At 48.2% G+C, this 20,841-nt stretch overlaps 1 protein-coding gene and 1 pseudogene across 2 annotated transcripts in view; one reads left to right on the top strand and one right to left on the bottom strand.

The window, feature by feature from the left end:
- Positions 1-20,841, top strand: part of GSG1L (GSG1 like) — a 219,886-nt gene that overhangs the window by 91,036 nt on the left and 108,009 nt on the right. The window lies entirely within an intron of this gene.
- Positions 119-334, bottom strand: LOC115861132 (cytochrome c oxidase subunit 8A, mitochondrial pseudogene; annotated as a pseudogene).

Consider the following 20,841-nt stretch of genomic DNA (forward strand, 5'->3'; position numbering starts at 1 on the left):
ATTGCAGAAGAGGTCACTGTAACTGAAGGACAGGATCCCGGGGAGGCCGGCCAGGAATGCAGCAGACATGATCAGGACAGGCCGGGGTGGCCAGGTCGCAGGCTGAGGGAGAGGACAGCTACTGTCTCTCCCGCTTCTTATAGTTCTGCGGCTGTGACAGGACCCAGCCCGACGGCAGGAGGAAACACAGGAAGCAGGAGGTGAGCCCAATGGCGATATCCATGGTTCCGAGCTGCTCCCGCAGCGGCTTGGAATGGATCTGGGCCCGCGGCATGGGGAGCCGCCGGGCCGGGCCTGTCAGGGCCCTCAGCGGCAGTGGAGTCAGCACAGACATGACCGCACAGAGTAGACTGCAGGTAGCAGGCAGCCGGAACCCAAGGTCGCGAAGTCAAAATCTGTCTTGAAATTCTTAATAATTTTTTCAACAAGAGGCCCTGAATTTTCTTTTTTTTTTTTTAAATTAAATTAATTAATTAATTTGGCTGCGTTGGGTCTTCGTTGCAGTGTGCTGGCTTTCTCTAGTTGCGGCGACCGGGGGCTACTCTTTGTTGCGGTGCGTGGGCTTCTCATTGCAATGGCTTCTCTTGTTGCGGAGCATGGGCTCTAGGCACGTGGGCTTCAGTAGTTGTGGCACGTGGGCTCAGTAGTTGTAGCTCGGGGGCTCTAGAGCGCAGGCTCAGTAGTTGTGGTGCACGGGCTTAGTTGCTCTGCGGCATGTGGGATTTTCCCGGACCAGGGCTTGAACCCATGCCCCCTGCATGGGCGGGCAGATTCTTAACCACTGTGCCACCAGGGAAGTCCCCTGAATTTTCATTTTTGCACTGCCCTCCCGATTTGGGCTGTATACTGCACCCCCATATTATTATTCACTCACTATTTCTCTTTACGTTGATTCACTTACAGAGTCGAATTATTTTCTCCCCATCCTGAGCAATGAGATCTGTCAATTCACGGTTTTAGTGTGCCATGTTATTTTTTTCCGAGGTGCTTTAAAATAAATAATAATAGTACCAAAAACTTATTTCTGTTTTGCCAATGTGTCAGACGCAGCTGATTCCCCCAACAACTCAGTGAGTTTGTGCTGTCGTTAAACTATGTGATGGGTGGGGAAACTGAGGCCCAGAGAAGTTAAGTTAACTTGCCCAAGGCCATATGGGTTGCAGTGGTGGTGCTGGCTTGGAACCTGGGCAGGTGGGCTGCAGAGTCCTTGTGCTTTACCATTCCACTTGCTGCCTTGATGTGAGCTATTAAAATAGAAAAAGAATCCCCGCGACTAGGGAAGGACTAAAATCTAATGAAAGGAAGGGACGAGGTAAGTGTTGTCTGGGTGGGGCTGGGAGGGAGAAAGGGCCGTCATACCACATGGGATGACACTTGTCATCCTCCAAAGCCCTTATGACTCATGCATCTAATGCTGCTTCCTTCGTCTAACCATCACACGTGGGCTGTCAGGTGGGAAGGCCTCAGAGAGCTAGTCTCACATGTTCCATTTTGCAGATAAGAAAACTGAGGCCCTGAGATAAAACTCTTCGTGGCTGCCGTGGCCTGAGTACAGGTAGACCTCAGAGATATTGCGGGGTCAGTTCCAGGCCACCGCAATGAAGCAAATATCGCAATAAAGCAAGTCACACCAATTGTTTGGTTTCCCAGCGCATAGAAGAGTTATGTTTACACAATACTGTAGTCTATTAAGTGTGCAACAGCGTTATGTCTAAAATACAATGTGCATACCTTAATTAAAAATACTTTATTGCTAAAAAATGCTAACCGTCGTCTGACAATGCGAGGTTGCCACAAATCTTCAATTTGTAAAAGCAGTATCTTCAAAATGCAGTAACAAGGTGCGCCTGTATAATGAGTGTACAAGTGGCGTACCAGTCCCCACTCTGGGGCAGCCTCCCCCAGCCCAGCCCTGGCAATTCTAGGAACACTTACTGAGCACCTGCTACATACCAGTCCCTTTCAGGCATCTTATCCCATTTAATCTTCTCAACAGCCCACAAAGTGGGTTTACTGTTATCCCTCTTTTCAGATCAGGAAGCTGAGGCTCAGGCTAAGACACTTGCTCCCGGTCCAGGGAGGGGCAGAGCTTGGATTTAATCACAGAGCTGAGTGCAGTGTTAATGCAGAGCACGGGCTCTGGATTCAAATTGTGACTCTGCCTCATCAGCTGTGGGACCTCAGCCATGCTTCTCGTCCTCTTTATGGCTCACTTTCTTCATCTGAAAGATGGGGGAAATAGCATCCACTCTGTGGAATTCTTCCGAGAGTCAAATGGAATAATCCACGCGAGGGGTTAGCACAAGGTCTGTCTCAATCAGCACTAGCTTGAATGAATATTCCAGCATATTTCCGCCATCTCCTCCGTTCGGCCCGACCAGCTGGAAAGCTAACTTGGCAAGAACTCAAATTTGAGTTTACTTCTACTCAACTAACCTGCATTGACTCATGCACAGAATTCCATTCCCTGCTAAATACTTTCACATCTCTTGGTTCATTTAATTCTGTTGACAGCTCTTTGAGGAGGTGCTGTTATCTCTGGTTTACACCCAAGGAAACAGACTCAGAGAAGTTGAGCTACTTGCCTGAGGTCACACAGCAAAGCAATGTATCCCATCAGTCACGTGCTATTTCTGCCACACCTCACAGGTCTTTCTACCCTGCCTGGGGCCTCCTGGCCCCTCTTCCACTCCTTGGACCCAGGAAGTTCTTTGGTTGGCTTTGCTGTGTGTTCTGACCCAGCCAGGTGGCCCCATTGGCTCACAGCTGTCAGGGCCTGCGTGGAGCAGAGGGAGGTGGCAGCTAAGGGGACCCATGGCTGCTGCTGCTCCTGGCACCCTCTGCTCCTCACGCACCACATCTGCTGGCTCCCGCAGACTCGTCATTTGCAACCATCTGCCGGGCTCCCTGGAGGCGCTAAGTCTGTGATGTGACACAGAATCTGCCAAACCCACTGCCTTTAGCCTGTGTGAGGAGCAGAGAGACCTTATCTATATCTTGAACCCACTAGGAACGATGGGCTTAAGTTAGAGGCCCTTTCAGGCCCTGGAGGGCTGAAGCCCCTGCCCTGGTTTGCTACCCAGGAATTTGCTCCTGCAGACCTGGTGCCGTTTCTGGAGCCAGCCTGACTCCCATGGGCTCTGCTTCGCTTAGGCTTTCCCCTGAAATTTCATTTTGAGTTTAAAAAGTCCTGTGTCTCTTGGCAGGGATGCCCTGGTCCCCTGCTTGTCCACAGAATCTCTGGCCTCATGGGCTTCTGGTATTCAGCGTGTGTTTTGCCAAAGGCAGAGAAAGGCCCGGTGTGTGTGTGCGCACTTGTTCCGGAGACACGAGGAAGGAAAGTGGTTTCTCCGAAGCTGGTGTCTGTCTGTTGGTCTCATCACACACTCCTCTTCCCTGGCCCATCTCTGGTGGTGAGGGCAGAAGCTGTTGGTTTTATTCGTTAGTTAAAATTTTTTTTGATTGGGGGGTACCAGCCTTTTTGAGATATAATTCACTTACCATTTGTTTGTCCCCTTAAAGTTCAGTGGTTTTTAGTGTATTCACAGAGTTGTGCAATCATCACCACTATGAATTATAGAATATTTTCATCACCCTGGAAAGAAACACTGTTTCCTTTAGCCATCATCCCTCAATCCACCAGACCCCACAGACTCACACAACCAACGATCTCCTTTCTGTCATTGTAGATTTGTCAATTCTGGACATATACGAACAGAATCATATAACATGAGGATTTTTGTGCCTGACTTCTTTTACTTAGCATAATGTGGTTTTTTTTTTTGCGGTACATGGGCCTCTCACTGTTGTGGCCTCTCCCGTTGCGGAGCACAGGCTCCGGTCGCACAGGCTCAGCGGCCATGGCTCGTGGGCCCAGCCGCTCTGCAGCATGTGGGATCTTCCCAGACCGGAGCACGAACCTATGTCCCCTGCATCGGCAGGCGGACTCTCAACCACTGCGCCACCAGGGAAGCCCTTAGCATAATGTTTTAAAGGTTCATTCATACTGTAACATGTATCAGTACTTCATTTCTTTTTATTGCCAAATAATATTTCATTGTGTAGAGATTTATCTATCAACCCTTTTTAAAATTGGGAAATGCAGCACGATTCCAAAAAGTACATAAAATATATAGCTTAACAAATAGTTGAAAGCAAAAACTTTATTACCACTGAGGTCAAAGAAGAAGATCATTGCCAGCATGCCATGTGCCCCTTCCTGAGCACTACCAGCTCCTGTCTCCAGAGGAGAGTAGTCACTGCCTTGCTTAGGTGTACCTCAGGGTTGGCAAAGCATGGCCCGCTACTTGTTTTTTTTGTTTGTTTTTGTTTTTGCGGTACGCGGGCCTCTCACTGTTGCGGCCTCTCCCGTTGCGGAGCACAGGCTCCGGACGCGCAGGCTCAGCGGCCATGGCTCACGGGCCCAGCCGCTCCGCGGCATGTGGGATCTTCCCAGACCGGGGCACGAACCCGTGTCCCCTGCAACGGCAGGTGGACTCTCAACCACTGCGCCACCAGGGAAGCCCCCGCTACTTGTTTTTGTAAATAAAGTTTTACTGGAACACAGCTACGCTCATTCCCTTATGTATATCCCTGGCTGCTTCCATGTTATAATGGCAGAGTTGAGCAGTTATGGCAGAGATGGTATGGCCTGAAAAACATAAGATATTTCCTCCCTGGCTCTTTACAGAAAAGGTTAGCTGACCCAGCTTCATAGTTTACCATCAAGTATGCAAACTTAAACACAATAGATTTGCTTGTTTTTGAACTTTCTACATAAATGTGATCAAATGATGAAACTTTTTTGTCTGGCTTCTTTTGCTTAACGTTATGTTGATCATTATTGTAGTCCATTCGGGCTGCTAAAAACAACAGAAATTTATTTCTTACAATTTTGGAGGCTGGAAGTCCAAGACCAAGGCATCGCCAGATTCAGTGTCTGGTGGGAACCTGTTCCTTGGTTCACAGATGCCCGTCTTCTTGCTGTGTTCTCACAGGGCAGAAGGGGTGAGGGAGCTCTCTGGGGTCTCTTTTTATAAGTTATTAATCCCTTTCATGAGGGGTCCACCTTCATGATCTAATCACCCCCAAATGCCCCACCTCCAAGTACCATCACATTGGGAGTTAGAATTTCAACATATGAATCTGTGTGTGTGTAGGGGACACAGACATGCAGTCTATAGCAATCACGTAGCTGTAGTTTGTTCATTTTTATTGCTGTGTAATATTCCATTGTGTGACTCTAAGACCTTCTGCTTGTTCGTTTTACTCTCAGTGGGCATTTGGGACATTTTCAGTTTTTATTATGAATAATGCTGTTAGTTCAAGTGTGGTCCCCAGACCAGCAGCATCAGTGTCACCTGGGAGCCTGTTAGAACTGTAAATTCTCAAGCCCCACCCCAGACCTCCTGAACAAGAAGCTTCGGGTCAGGGCTGGCAGTCTGTGTTTAACAAGCCCCTAGGGTGATTCTAATGCATCCTCCAGTCTGAGAATCCCTGCTGTAGTGTTTACCTAGACATAGAATTACTGGGCCAATTCTGTATATCTTTAATTTTGCTAGTCGTCTTGTTTTCCAAAGCGGGCATACCAATTTATACTCCCACACACGTGGTATGAGAATTCCCATTGTTCTGTTCTCGACAATGATTAGCTTTATCAGATTTTTTAAATTTGCCCAATGGATGGATGAGAAGTGGTATCTTATTGTGGTTTTCAATTTGCATTTCCTTGGTTATCAGAGGGGTTGAGCATCTCCTCATGTTTATTTAGGTTTTCTCTTGCGTGAAGTACCTGTTCACATCTTTTGTCTATTAGATTGTTTGTCTTTTACTTATTGCTTTATAAGGTGTTTTTTTTTTACATATTACTGCTTTTTTTACATATTATTGCCTTTGTTGCTTATAGGTATTACACACCCCTTTTGTCACTCTGTGGGCTTGCCTTATCACAGATGTCTTTTGATGAATATAAATTCTTAATTTTGAAAATTGTGGTAAGCCACCCATAGCATAAAATTGACCGTTTTAACTGTACAGTTCAGTGGCAGTAAGTCCATTCACGTTGTTATGCAACCATCCACCATCCATCTCCATACTGTTTTTATCCTCCCAAACTGAAACTCGGTATCCATTAAACACTAATTCCCATACCCCCCTCCCAGTCATCGTTCTCCTTCTTGTCTCTATGAATAAGACTGCTCAAGGTACCGCGTATAAGTGGGATATGCAATATTTGTCCTTCTGTGCTTGTCTTATTTCACTTAGCATAATGTCTTTGAGGTCAATCTATGTACCTCACTGTGGATGTGTCAGAAACAAAATGTTTTGGTGTGGTCTGGTATATATATTATATATATATATATATATATATATTTTTTTTTTTTGGCGGTACACGGGCCTCTCACTGTTGTGGCCTCTCCCGCTGCGGAGCACAGGCTCCAGACGCGCAGGCTCAGCAGCCATGGCTCACGGGCCCAGCCGCTCCGCGGCATGTGGGATCTTCCCGGACCGGGGCACGAACCCGCGTCCCCTGCCTCGGCAGGCGGACTCTCAACTACTGCGCCACCAGGGAAGCCTATATACTATATTTTGTTTATCCATCGGTTGATGGACGTTTGGATTGTTTGTACCTTTTGGCTATGGTGAATAATACTGCTGTGAACATTGGTGTACTAACGTCCATTCAGATCCCTGCTTTCACTTCTTCCACCCAGAAATGGAATTGCTGGATCATATGGTAATTCTATGTTTAATTTTTTGAGGAACCACCATACCTGTTTTCCATAACAGCCATACCATTTTACATTCACAATGCACGAGGGTTCCAATTTCTCTCCGTCCTCACCAATGCTTGTTATTTTCTGTTTTGATAACAGCCGTCCTAATGGATGTGAGGTGGTATCTCACTGTGGTTTTGATTTGACTGGTGATGTTGAGCATCTTCTTGTGCTTTTGGGCCATTTGTGTATCTCCTTTGGAGAATGTCTATCCAGGTCCTTTGCCCATTTATGAATTGGGTTGTTTGGTTTTTGTTGTTGAGCTGTAGGAGTTCTGTATATATTCTGAATATCATTCTTTATCAGATATATGCTATGCAAGTATTTTCTCCCATTTTGTGGGTTGCCTTTTCATTCTGTTGATAGTGTCCTCTGATGCACAAAAGCTTTCAAGTTTGATGAAGTCCAGTTTATTTGCTTTTTCTTTTGTTGTCTGTGTTTTCGTTGTTGTAACCAAGAGATTATTGCCAAATGCAATGTCATGAAGTTTCCCCGTTTCCTCCTAAGAGCATGAACACACACGCACAACTTATTCATCCATCCATCCATCCATCCATCCATCCAATAATTTTGATTCTCCAGCTGCATGCACATCCTTCTGGCCTCATGAAAAATACTCCAAGGCTGTCCCGGGCCCATTTGTCTGGAAAACCTTTGCAAACATTCATTCGTTCCTGCGCTGTACTGGGTGCAGGAGAACTCTTCAGTCTTGCTACTCTCCTTGTCTTCCTTGGGAGATTGGGTGATTTCTGCTTTAAGATTTCCTAGTCTGTTATTCTCTCCCTGGCAGGATGGTGTGTGCATGTGTGTGTGTGCATGCACGCGTGCGCATTGGCAGAGGGTGCAGGGGCCCCCTTCAGTGACCCACTCTAGCATCTGTGCTTTCTTGCTTCCCTTGAATTAGCAACACTAGCTGCTGTAACAAAGAAACCTCCAAATCTTAGTCGCCTTCCGTGATAAGAGTTGGTTTTCCCATCACGGGAGGTCCTGTGCAGGTGACCCCATGGCCGACCCCCTTCCTTATGCTCATCCAGAGCTCCAGGCTCCTTCCCCTGCAGGCTTTGGAGTCTTCTCCATCCAGCCAGAGGTTGGGGAAAGAGGATGGTGTGGGAGGTCCCTATGGGCCGGGCTGGGCTGGGCAGTGGCTCCTTTCATTTCCGCCCACATTCCTTTGGCTGGAACTCAGTCTCATGGCTGTACTCAACTACAAAGGCTATAGGGAAATGTAGCTTATTTGTGTGCCCTCGAGGAAAAGGAAATGGGCTTTGGTGACACGTGGAAGTCTCTGCCATACCCTCTGTCTTCCCTTTCTCTGTCCCCCAGGCCGGGGGAGCTTTATTGAGTGTGGGATGTCGGGGGGAAGAAGGGGCAGGAGAGGGGAGGTAGCCCAGGCCTTCTTCTCTTTTTCTAAATATAATATTTACAGTAAAAGTTGTGGCTTTTAAACTTAAAAGTCCAAGCTTTTGCAGCTCAGAAGCCTTGCTCTTGTGTCCTGAGACCTGGCCCTGCTTTCCCCTGGACCCCCTCCCCTGCAGCAGTGGATACAGGTGGGGAAGGACAAGGGGTTCAGGAAGGCTGTGGGAAACCTTACCTAATGTCTCAAAAAATTATCCTGCTACTGTTAACTCAAGAATCCAGTTGTGTGTCTGCCACCCTTTAGTCTGCAGATACTAGTTTCTTGCACGTTTTAAAAATCAAAACGTCCATTACCTGCTTTCAGGTTCTTGATTCCTCACTGGTTCCACAGGATTCCCCCCTGCACAGCAACAAAGGGCCACCAATCCCAGGTGCGGGTCCCTGCACCCTGGACTGTGTTTATTTGCTTTGGAGGCTGATTCAGAAAGCACAGAACTTCACTTCCCTTTGGACTTCGGCTCTACCTTGCCAGTGCTCACTCTGCCCTTTTCACTTTAACTGATCCTCTTTCGTGCCACAGAAGTCGGAAATAAAGCAGAATTGTGATGTTCCGATCGCTTCCTGTCATGCTTTGACATCGGACTGTTGGCCCTGAGCAGACTGTTTGTTCCTGCCCAGTTGTTCTTGTTCTGAACAGAACTGCAGAGCTCATTTTTGCTCTCACCAGCAGATTTCACCAGCTCAGTCCCTGGTGGTGGGCGCCTGCCCATCCCGACAGGATCCTGACACCCTGCCTACAGGGCCTTCGAGATTTCCTTCCCCATTAGGGCGTCTGCTCCCATCCCTGCTGGACTCCAGCCTGTGTCGAGGCATGTTTGCCTCGATGGAAGCCTTTGGGGAGCATGAAGTTTGGACTCTTGGAAGGTCAGTGGTCATCCTGCATGGCCCCGTGCTCTCTCAGGAGACCATCTCCCTTGTTGACGGGGGATCTGAAATGGGCAGTCTACCTCTAGATCATTCTCCTAGTGCGACAGACCCAGGCAATCGCTCAGTGCTCCCAAAATCCTTGGCACCATTGTTGGACCGGCGACTGGTGGCAGGTTCTAGAAAAGAAGGAAGATTGGCTGCAGGAGCCAGAAGCCTGCTCAGACCAGCTTAACTACAAAGGCGGTTTTGACAGGACAACCCCACAAAGTCCGGATGAGAAGTATTTCAAGACCAAAGCTTAGGATATGAGAAAGGGACTGACCAGGAGGCTTACCTCTCTTCCTCTGCACATCTGTTTCTTTTCTTGTGGCCTCTCCTGCGTGATGACCGTAGCCCTATAGTAGTCTACTGACCTTCCATCTGTTAACTAAATCTCCAGGTCCCATTTTCAAATACTTGAGGACAGAGAATCTGATTGGTCCAGCTTGGAGCTGGGAACAACTCAGACTGGATGAGCTGAAGCAGGGGGCGGGATCACCCAGCACGCCCCAGGGCTGTGGTCAGTTTCATTAAGAAGGTGGTGTGGTCAGGGAGGAGATGGTTGGCAGGGCTACTGTGGCGGGGGGGATGGGGAATGAACCATTGTTTGGTTTAGGAGAAAGAGGAGGACTTTCTCCTCTTTCTGAGGCTGAGCACACGGCTCACAGGCACACAGCTGCAAAGTGACAGCATCGGGATTCAACCCGGGGCCGCCTGGACTCCAGAACCGGCTCTGTGGTGGCTTCCGAGCCATTTGCTCTGGGTTTTCTCTACTTTTTGTTCTCTTCCAAATCTAGTTTCCTTGGAAATAAAATTCAGAGCTCACTTAAGTCCTCCTTCCCTCTCTGCACCTCAAGGGCATTCCATCCTGAGGTTTATTTAGAGTTAAATAAGCTGAAGGGGGAGGGGCCCTTACAAATGGACCGGTAACCTGCTGGGCACGGAAGGCTGCCCAGCCGTCCTGGCTTCCCCTCTGCTGTCTCATTATTTTCCGTGGAGTTCTCATCAACATCCCTTTACGACTGAAGTTGATAAATAAACTGGCTGAGACGGTCAGAACGATTTAATTTAGTTCAACTCTGGCCCTTCCCCCTCCTGCACTCATGCCAACGGAAGGACCTCTGAGCCGGGGTTCAAAATAGGGCCTTCACCTCCAGCAGAACTGGGGCCAAGCAGGGCCAGCACCCAGGGGACCTTGGACTTGCTTCTGAATCTCTCTGAGACCTGCAAGGTAAAGGTGACAAAGACCCTCCCTCCAGGCACTTGAGTTTTGCATTCTGACAAAATCGTGTGAACCTTTCTTCTGGAAGGGAGAGTTCTGGGGTTCCGAGAGTCAAAAAGCTTTCAGATTTTTGATCTTAGTCATTGATTCAACGGGTATTTCTTGGGCACCGGCTGTGGACGCCACCGTCCCAGGGTTATTTTTGGTCCCTGCCCTCCTGGGCTTGACTTTGTTGAGGCAGAAACTCAGGGGAAGAGAGTGAGCCCTTGTTACTGCTCTGATCGAGGCAGTGACCATCAGTGGTCCGTGCGAGTACGTGACTGATTGATTGATTTCTCTTTATCCCCCGTACCCTCCTCCCATTCCCCTCTCTTCCATACTGGCAACCCTCAGTTCTGTTTAAAGTATTTATATTTGTATATATTCTTGCACATGTGTCACTTTTTGCATCATTTAAATTTATATAAATAGTACGTGTATTGCTATTTCTGCAGTAAGGCAGTACTATGACAAATCACCCCAAAACTCAATGGCTTACAAAAACAAGCTTTATTTTTCTTGCTCGTGGGTCTGAGAGTTGGGTGGTGACTGCTGTGGGTTGTGGGCTGACTGGGCTTGGTTCCAGGCTGTGCCTTGGGTTCAGGTCTGCCCTGGGCCTGTCCTGTCACGCTGGGGCCGGCATCTACCTGGAGGATATTCTCATGGCGATGGCAGAAATGCAAAAGGGATGAGAGAAACCTGTGATGCCAGACATAGAGAACAGACTTGTGGTTTCCATGGGGGAGGGTGGGTAGGGGAGGGAAGGAATGGGAGTTTGGGATTAGCAGAGGCAAGCTATCATATATAGGATGGATAAACAACAAGGTCCTACTGTGTAGTATAGGGAACTATATTTAATAACCTGTGATAAACCATAATGGAAAAGAATATGAACAAGAATATACACATATATGTATAGCTGAGTCACTTTGCTGTACAGAAGAAATTAACACAACATTGTAAATCAACTATACTTCAATAAATAAATAAATAAGTAAATGAAAGTCCCATTCACGCATGAAAAACATCAAGAACAAAAAGAAAATCCTAAAAAAAGAAAAGAAAAGAAATCTGTGATGCCTTCTTAAGTCTTGGCTAGGGGATGGTGCATGGCCACTTCTGTCCATATCCCAGGGGACAAAGCAAGTCACACAGCCAGCCCCAAAGTTAGTAGGGTGGGGAAGTACCTCCTGCCCCAAGAAAGAGGGGTGAGACTGTTTGCTGAACAGTAATGCAGTTGATTGCAGTATCTGTTTTAGGTCTCACTTTGTTTCTTAAATTTCCATTAAGCACTACGTGTTTAAGCTCCATCTATGTGGCTGTGTGCACACCTAATCCAACACCTGCCTGATACGCCATGTTGAGCATCTCCTCTGTGTGCTATTTGTTCTCCTAGAGATGGACGCCAAGGTTGTTTCTCACTCTCTGTCACCACAAACGATGCTGCAAAGAACATCCTTGCGTCTGCCCTGTGAGGATGTCCTTGAGGTGTACACCCAGGAGCAGAATTACGGGGTCGTAGGGTAGGATATACTTTTATTTTGCAACACTAACACCAGCGCCGCTGGAGGGTCCCACACGCTCCATATTCTGACCATCGGACTCACATCCGGGTATCAGCCAGCTTTCTAACGTTTACCTGTCTAATCAGTAGAAAGCCTAAAGTCATGTCTCCTTGCCTTAATTTGCATTTCTCTGATTAGTAATGCGTCTGAGTGTCTCTTCACGTGCCCCTCAGGTTTGAGTTTCCGCTTCTGGAAACTGCCTCTTCACATTCTTCACACTGTGTGCTTCCTACCAGGAGAGAGAGGTCGGGGGAGGGGCGGGGGCCGGGAAGGGGGCTGGGCAGGGGGCAGAGGTGTGCAGGCCACCCATTTGGACGTGTTGGGCTGAGGTCAGAGCAGGGCATCCATGTGGCTGAGGCCTCAGTGGGCACAGGCAGGAGATTTCACCTGGAAAGAAGTCCAGGCTCATCTGCTTTGTCCCGGTGGCATTAATTATTTAACCTTTATTAGCAGCTCTGAGATAGGAAACCTGTTGTCCCTTGATTGGCCCCATGAAGAACCTGAAAGAAGAGGCAGATGTCACATTATTTGCTGTATTATGAGTGGCCTGAGAGGTGCCCCCAAATCCTTCTTTCTCAGGTTGCTATGGAAGTCAAGAAAAGAGCATTTCTGAACCACGTCAGTCGAGGACCTTCTATGCGCCGGGGGCTGAAAGATAATGATATCACCTCAGGGATGATACCAGGACCTTGTGAAGACTGAACTCGTTCATTTAGTCAACAAACATTGATTGAGCACTTACTATGTGCACGGCGTATGCTAGGCCCTGGGATACAGCAGTGAATAAAAGCAAAACAATTCTACCTTCCTGCAGCTCACCTTCCAGCGGGGAGTCAGATAAGAAGTGAATGTGGATCATGTAGATTATTTAGGTGGTTGGTGTTAAGTGCTAAGCAGGGAAGTGGGGCAGGGTGAATGCACTTGTAAATAGGGCCGGAGGAAGGCTCCTTTGAATAAAGACCCAAAGGGGATGAGGGGATTGACCACGTGGGGTCAGCAAGGCATTACAAAAAAGCACTGAGTGGCTCCTGACACCTAGTAGGCCCTCTGTACAACGACTATAGTTTATACATGAGGAAGGAGATTCAAGGGCGTCCTGTGACTTGCCCAAAGGAGCTCCTCTTGCCCACAGGAGCAGGCTGAGACTAAGGTGAAGGGCCTTGGGTACAAAATATAAGGAGGGGCTTCGCTGGTGGCGCAGTGGTTGAGAGTCCGCCTGCCGATGCAGGGGACGCGGGTTCGTGCCCTGGTCTGGGAAGATCCCACATGCCGCGGAGCGGCTGGGCCCGTGAGCCATGGCCGCTGAGCTTGCGCGTCCGGAGCCTGTTGCTCTGCGACGGGAGAGGCCACGGCAGTGGGAGGCCCGCGTACCGCAAAAAAAAATAAAAAAATAAAACAAAGAAGGGGAGGGCTTCCCTGGTGGTGCAGTGGTTGAGAGTCCGCCTGCCGATGCAGGGGACGCAGGTTCGTGCGCCGGTCCGGGAGAATCCTGCATGCCACGGAGCGGCTGGGCCCGTGAGCCATGGCCGCTGAGCCTGCGCGTCCCGAGCCTGTGCTCCGCAACGGGAGAGGCTGCAACAGTGAGAGGCCCGCATACCGCAAAAAACACCCCCCCCCCAAAAAAAAACCCAAAAAGCCCAAAAACAAATATAAGGAGACCCTCACTCTCGGAGGCATGCAAGTCCAGCCATGGTCAAGAGGCGTAGCTGGGCTCAAACCTGCTCTCTAACACGCAGCATGGGGCACTCAGTAAGTGCTGCACATGTGGGAATGGCCAGCTATGCAGGGCTTGGCTACTGCTTCATCACAGAGAGGCTTTTCTGGGATGTGATCTGGGCTGTAGGAGACCCATAAGAGCAGGAAAGATGAGAGTGTGATAGAAGAGAACAGAGCGCTGGGACCCTGCCCACCCATTCCTCATTCTCTCACTCTGAGCTGGGTGCCCCGGGCATGTGGAATGGAATCTGGCCCACAGCCTCACCTCACCAAGCTCACCATGGAGCAGGCAGATTAATCCCAGCTCCAGCCATCGAGACTTTTAAAAACCATACACGACAGAAACACAGCTCAGGCAGGCTGAAAGGAAAAAGGAAATTTCATGGGCCCAAGTAACTGAGGCAACCTTCAGGCCTGGCTGGATCCAGGACTCACACTACATCTCTGGAATCTATCTTCTTTTCAGCTGTTGGCTTTACAGTTCCTCTGTTATGGCTTCATTATCTGGCTGACTCTTTCCAAGAGGTGGCCTGGTGACTGCTGGAGCGTCCATACATAGCAACCCCAGAGGAGAGACAGCTTTTCTTTCCCAGCAGTGCCCACAAAAGCCCCAGGCGGGTTCTCAGTGCGATGACTTGAGCTACTTGCCCTTCCTGAATCAATCACTGTCATCAGGGAGATGGAAAACTCTGATTGGCCAGGTTTGGGTCATGTGACCTTCCCGGGGCCAGCAGTGAGACTGTCCCAAACCAAGGGATGAGAGTGGAGGGAGGGTAAGGAAAACCAGGCAGCTGTTACCGGAAGAAGGGAGGATGGACTGGGTGACTCCACTATGATTTTACCCTCTGTCACCGTCAAGGAGCCATTGAACCTCTCGTGCAGTGGTTCCCAAGTCTGGCAGCAGGTTAAAACCACCTGGGTAGATTTTAAGAAATACAGGTACCTGGGCCCTACCTGGATAGACACAGGTCTGAGGTAGGACCCCAGCCCCATTATTTTTTAAACGCTCCTCTGGCAGCCAGAGCTGAGAATCACTTTCCTGGGTTCCCACTCCTTAATTCACTCCACGTATTATCATTCTGTGATTAGGAAAGATTTTTTCAGTCTGCCGGCTCAGAAGGAAGAAAGTTAAAAGGGACAGAAATCCGTAAGCAGACTCTAAACCCCTTAGCCAGTCTCTGGCTTATATTAAACTGAGCTCCAGGCCAGTGTCCGGGTCTCCAGGGATGGAGCTCACCAGGGTGGGCTTCATCAGAGTGTGGCTTCTGATGGGCATCAAAGCCACTGAGGTTAAAGTCATACTGCCCGGGCCGTGGGCCACTCCGAGGGCCCTCTGAGCCAGGCCTTCGTTGCACCCTCCAGCACCAGCCAAGTGGCAGCAGGAAGATCCAGGTCAGCTGGACAGAATCCAATTTGATGCCTCTCCCTGGTGCCCAGTAGGCCTGACACATGGAGCCCTGGTCTTTGTTTTCTCTCCACTCACAAGGGTTTTATTTTCCTTAGAGCTGGGCTCGGGGGTGAAGAGGCTGGGAAAGACCGAGTCAAACACTTAATCAGAGTCTCGGGGCGGCAGCTTCACAGATGTTATTTTTTACCGTGATGTGAGGAGATGGGCAGGGTTGGGTAGGGAGAACGTTCTGGAGTCAGATGGATCGGGGCTGGAATCCACCCTCTGGGACTCGCTTCTCTTTGTGATCTTGATCCTGGCTTAAGCCTCAGTTTCCCCATCTGTCAAATGGGGCTAATAGGAATTCCCACCTGATAGGGTTTTTGTGAGAATGAAACCAGGCAGTGCACGTGAAGTCCGCGGGCCTGGCACACACTGGCTGCAATGGTGATCTTCACCCACAGAATAAGTATTATTGTGTGCCTACTTTCTCAGGAACTGTGAGGGGTGATTGGGGAAACCCTCTGCCCCCATGGAGCTTATAGTCTAGTGGAGGAGACAAACATGAATAAGATTATGATATATGCATTGAAGAAATTATGATAAGTCGCTGATTCTCCACTGTGGCTGTACCTGGGGAGATTTTCCCTATACTGGGAAGTCAGAGAGGGTATCCTGGAGGAGGTGACAGGTGGGCTGAAGGATGGGTGTGAGCCAACTAAGGCAGGAGCTTGGTGGGGGTGAAGGTGAGGTAGAATGCTCGAGACAGGGAGGAGCATGGGCAAAGGCCCTGTGGCATGAAGGAAGTTGGCGTTGGGGAGGGGGTCTGAGAAAAGGCCAGTGTGGCTGGAGCACAGAGAGGATGAGTGTGGAGACATGAGAGGGGCCAGACTGCACAAGGCCTTGAAGTCTGTGGTGAGGAGTCTTTCCTCCATCTGAACGGTAAGGGAAGCCTTTGAAGGATCCTGGTGGGAGGTGACAAGGTCAGATTTGCATTTTCAAAAGATCCCTCTGGCTGCTGTGTGGAGGGTGGATTGAAGGGGGATCTAAGTGGACATGGGAGACCCATCAGGAGGTTACCATAGTCATCTGAGTGAGCAGAGACAGAGGCTTGGATGAGGTGGTGGCTCGATGTAGGGGTCAGGGGCTTGGGTTTGGCATCAGTCTCTGACATGTTTCTTAACCCTTCTGAGCCTCAGGTTCCTCATCTGAAAAGGGAGGATAGTAGTAATAGCCACCTCGCTGGATTGTCGTGATCATTAAGTGGGAGATAATGACCTGCCTCCACAGTGGACACTTCACTGAGGTCAACCTTCTGTGCTACCCTCTCACCCTTCAGTCGTCATCCCAGATGGCACGTCTTCCAGCTCGTTGCTTCTCCACTGGGATTCCTTGTCAATGCATCTTATCAGCTTGTTTTGTACTCATCTGCATCCCCCACTAGACTGAACACGAGCTCTGCAAAGGCAGGGACCGTCACTACTTGGATCATGGCTCTCTTTCTATGATTCTTTTTCATGGTTCTTTTTCTGTGCCACGCACATAGCACGCACATAATGTCTGTGGATAAATGAATGAGTGCCAAGAAGGAACAAATAAATGGATAACTCCTCCCGCGTTTTATGGAGCCAGGACTGAGTCCAGACTGACCTATGGTCGGGGTTGTGGAACCCTTCAGTGATGGCTTCCCACGCTTACGATCTAATGTCCAGGGCCTTTCCTTGGAGAAGATGGAACCATAATTGTAGATTAGGCTTTGTCATTCCTTTTCTCCATCTTGTATTCGTGAAGCCCATTTTATTGAAATCCAATGAGAAGCCCCACTTCCATTAATGTAGAAAAACTTCCACGGAGGATGCCTCTGGAACTTTAACAACACACGCCATTTCATTCAGCTAATTTCTCCCCTTCCCCTCCGATGTTGGCATAAATGCATTTTTGTTTGCACTTCCTGGGCTGCTCTCTGCTGTCGCCATTCGAGGTGCTGGCACATAGCCTGGAAATCTAAGACTCTATGCGTGCCGCAGGTCGGGTAGTAGTCTTTATTTTTGCTTCTTTACTGACTTGGTTAATGATGCCATCATTCATCTAATCACCCCCTGCCCCTTGGCCCCTCTCCTAACATGAAAGCACCGCTGCTTCTGTGTATCCCACCTCCCTGGATGGGTAGACCCTCTCACCTCCCTCCCATGAGTGCTGCTCTGGGGTGGGCCTGTGGTATCACCCTTGGACGACTGTGCCTTGTTCCTAAGCGGTCTCCCTTCACCCATCTCTCTCCTGCCCTGCATCCTATATCTATGCCCAGGTTTTTCCCCCCAGAGTTCAGCTTTTCTGTGTTGTTTTTTTCTTTTTCCTCTGAAGCCTTCAGTGGCTTCCCACGGCCCCAAATTCCAAGTCCAGCCTTCTTCAACTAGCATTTAAACACTTATTCCAATTTGGCCTCAGTGTAGCCTTACATTCCACCCCTCCTCACTTCTAGCACCCAACATCCCAATTTCCCTGGGACATTCATTCTTCCTGGAAAATGCCCCACAGTTTACTGCACCTCTGACTCTGCTCATGCTGGAACTTCAGCCTGAAGTGTTGGCTCCTCCCACACTGCTGACATTTACACATCCTCCAAAGCCCAGATCAAATGTCACCTCCTTTAAGCATTTTAATCCCTTTACTCAGGCTTAATTGCTTCTCCAAGTTGGATGTTAAGTGAAACGTCCAAACGAGGAACAAGGCAGATACGTTAACTGTCTCCCCACTATCTGTCCACCCTACCTTTCTTCTTCCAAAGGAATTGGCTTCTGTTCAGCTATCCACATGTATCCCTTTTTGGGGAATGTAACCGTATATCCCCAGCCTAGGGATGAATCCCAGTTGGTCTAAATCAACAAGGTTGTCCTGTCCCCTTGGCAGTGACTGGCTTAGAAGTAGGTGTGTGACCCCATTCTGCTGGGAGACAGTGGAAAGCTTCTCCTCCTCTTAGGAAGAGACATAAGAATCAGTCCCTTCTTCCACTTCAGCCTGGATCGCTGCAGTCCTTTTATGATCGTAAGGATCTTAGAGCAATCCATCATCCATCACCTGCAGATGGCAGAGCCCAAATATAGAAGGGATTTTGTGATGATACTGTTGAGCTGCCAAATTAATCACCCCCAGAGATGCTTTCCTTCCAAGGTTTCATTTACGTGAGATAAGAAAATCCCTTATGGTTTAAGGTAGTTGAATCAGGGCTTCTTGTTACTTGCAGCCTAAAGCACCCTAGCAGATATAAGGGCAACAGCTAAGTCAATCCGGGTCTATCTACTCGTTGGAGTATTATACAGCCATTAAAAAGGAACTCTAAGGTTGTGTAGTCATATGAAACAATGCTGATAACATTATTTATGCCCAGAAATCAAGACACAAAAGTGTAGGTTCAGCATGATATAAAAATGTATGCAAATGAAAAAAAAGATCAGAAGAAAAGAATGTAAACAATGATATAGCTGTTAGGGTAGTGAATCTGTTCATTTCTACCCCCACTTCCTGCTACCTTTAGTAATGTGTACACACACACGCACATATACATCATGCTAAATATACTGTATAAAGTATAGTGTATAGTGTACTATAATAACATCTAATATTGATTCCATAGTTCATAAGTATATATGGTATATACTAATTATATATGATATACATAATGATATATATTTGTGTATGTGTATATTCATACATATATATATAATTTTGCTCCTACAGATTAAACAGTTTATAAATATTATATTCATAAATTTAAACATTAACACACTGAGTTAATCCTCACAAACCCTCTGAGGAATGTACTATTATTCCTATTTAATAATACTTTGAGGAGATTGAGGCCCAGAGAGGTTAGGTAACTTGCATAAGGGCACAAAGCTAGTATGCGGGGGGAGCAAAGATTTGAACACAGATAGCTGGGGTCCAGAGTTTGTGCCTTTTTTTTCTTTCTTTTTACTGTGCCTCATGGGCGGGGGATCTTAGTTCCCCAACCAGGGATTGAACCTGGCCACGGCAGGGATAGCGCCGAGTCCTAACCAGTGGACTGCCAGGGAACTCCCCAGAGTTTGGGCTCTTAATCACCATGGCACACTCCTTTTGAGTGTCCCTGAAAAAATGGCTCCCACAGTACTCTTTGTAGTTGGTCTTTTGGAACTTTCCTGAAGCATGCCGTGTACCATGGATTTCTGGTGAGGTCTCCCCCTTTGCAGTAGGGCAGGGCATTGACAGAGTGTATCGGGGTGTAGAAATGAGAGGTGGTCCTCATCCTGGGGGTGTCTAGAGCCTCTTGGGAGCACAGGGACAGAGGCAGAAAAGCTCAACACCAGTTGCCCAGAGTACCAGTGTGCCTGAGTACCAGAGTACCAGAGTACCACATAGAGCCTGACCCTAGCCAGCGGCAGCAGAGCAAAGCCTGATGATCATGTCCAGCCCATCTCCCAGCACCAGGCTTTACCCAGCCAGTAAATACTGGTCCGATTTGTCAAATCTATATATGCAAATAGTATGTTTAAACGGTGACATGTTGAATCAGTTGTGGAAGATGAGGGGGGATGAGGAGATCCAGGAGCATCAGCATGGGATGCCTCCCCTTGTCTATGTTTGGGGAGAAGGCTGTTGTGTAGGATTGAGTGCCATCCACCTTTGGACTCTGAACCCTGGGATACATGGTGCTGGGGAGCTGTCCAGTGGGCAGTGCTGAAGGCTTGGGTCACGAGAGAAAGCAGAATGCAGAGTGAACAAAGGAAAGGAGATAGGGAGGGAGTCACAGAGACTGGGAATCAGGTCAGCATCTCCATCAGAGAGTCCCATCTTCCCCTAGAGGTGATTGGTAGTATTGATCGGGGGCCAGTCTATTGTAATCGAGTAGGGAAACTTGTTAGGTTAAGTAGTAAGCATATAAAGTGTATTTGGTTATAGGTATGTGAAGGAAAAAAGTATAATTATATGGCCGTGTGTGTTGGAAAATGTTTTATAGGCCTGTTTTGTTGGGAGAAATAGAATATATTGGATCAATGGAAATAGACGACTATCTTGTGCAGCAAGATACTTGGAGACACATGCATGATAAAGAGGGGAAAACTGCAGTTTTGACATTCTTGTGGCCACAAGAGAGATGGAGGGACTAGAGTAGTGCAGAGGAGAGAGAAATAAGTCATTTTCAGGGTGAAAAGGATGAGTGATGGATAAAGGAGATGTGTACAGGCATGGTCACAACAAGGGTAAATAAATGTAATGTTGATAAATTTGTTTATTATGTTTGCTCATCAGCACAGCTGATTAGAGGACATGGTGGATGGAGGGAAGGCTGGAGATACTCTTCTGGTGGTCTTTAGGGGGTTGGCTTGAGTTATTATATAGACACTGTGACATCCTGATGCCTTGGTTTCCCTCCCTGTCTCTTGCTGCTGCCAAAAAAAATGGGTGACAGGTACGATCAAGGTAGAGTCCTCATCTTAGGAGGGGGCTCCAGTCTAAGACACATCACCAAAACAGAAACTTGGAAAAGAAATCAAGGCAGAGATCTGGTTATACACAGAGCAGAATTCAAGCTATCAAGCCAGTTCCTCGACTTGCAGGAAGCTGAAGTGTATGAACTGGGGCAAAACTGAGAAGGCTCGTGAAGGATGTGTAGGGGTTTTGAAGGAAAGATGAGGAAGGCCGAAAGCTAGGTAGGGAGAATGTGCCTTGTTTAGTCTTGCTTGGGGAATGGTGGGAAATTCATGTTACTGGGGTTCATGGTGATTGTGTTGCGAGAGATAAGCCCAGAAAAGTTAGTAGGAGCGAGAGTATAAAAGA

The sequence above is a fragment of the Globicephala melas genome, chromosome 15 (genome assembly GCF_963455315.2).
Source record: "Globicephala melas chromosome 15, mGloMel1.2, whole genome shotgun sequence".
NCBI classification, from domain to species: Eukaryota; Metazoa; Chordata; class Mammalia; order Artiodactyla; family Delphinidae; genus Globicephala; species Globicephala melas.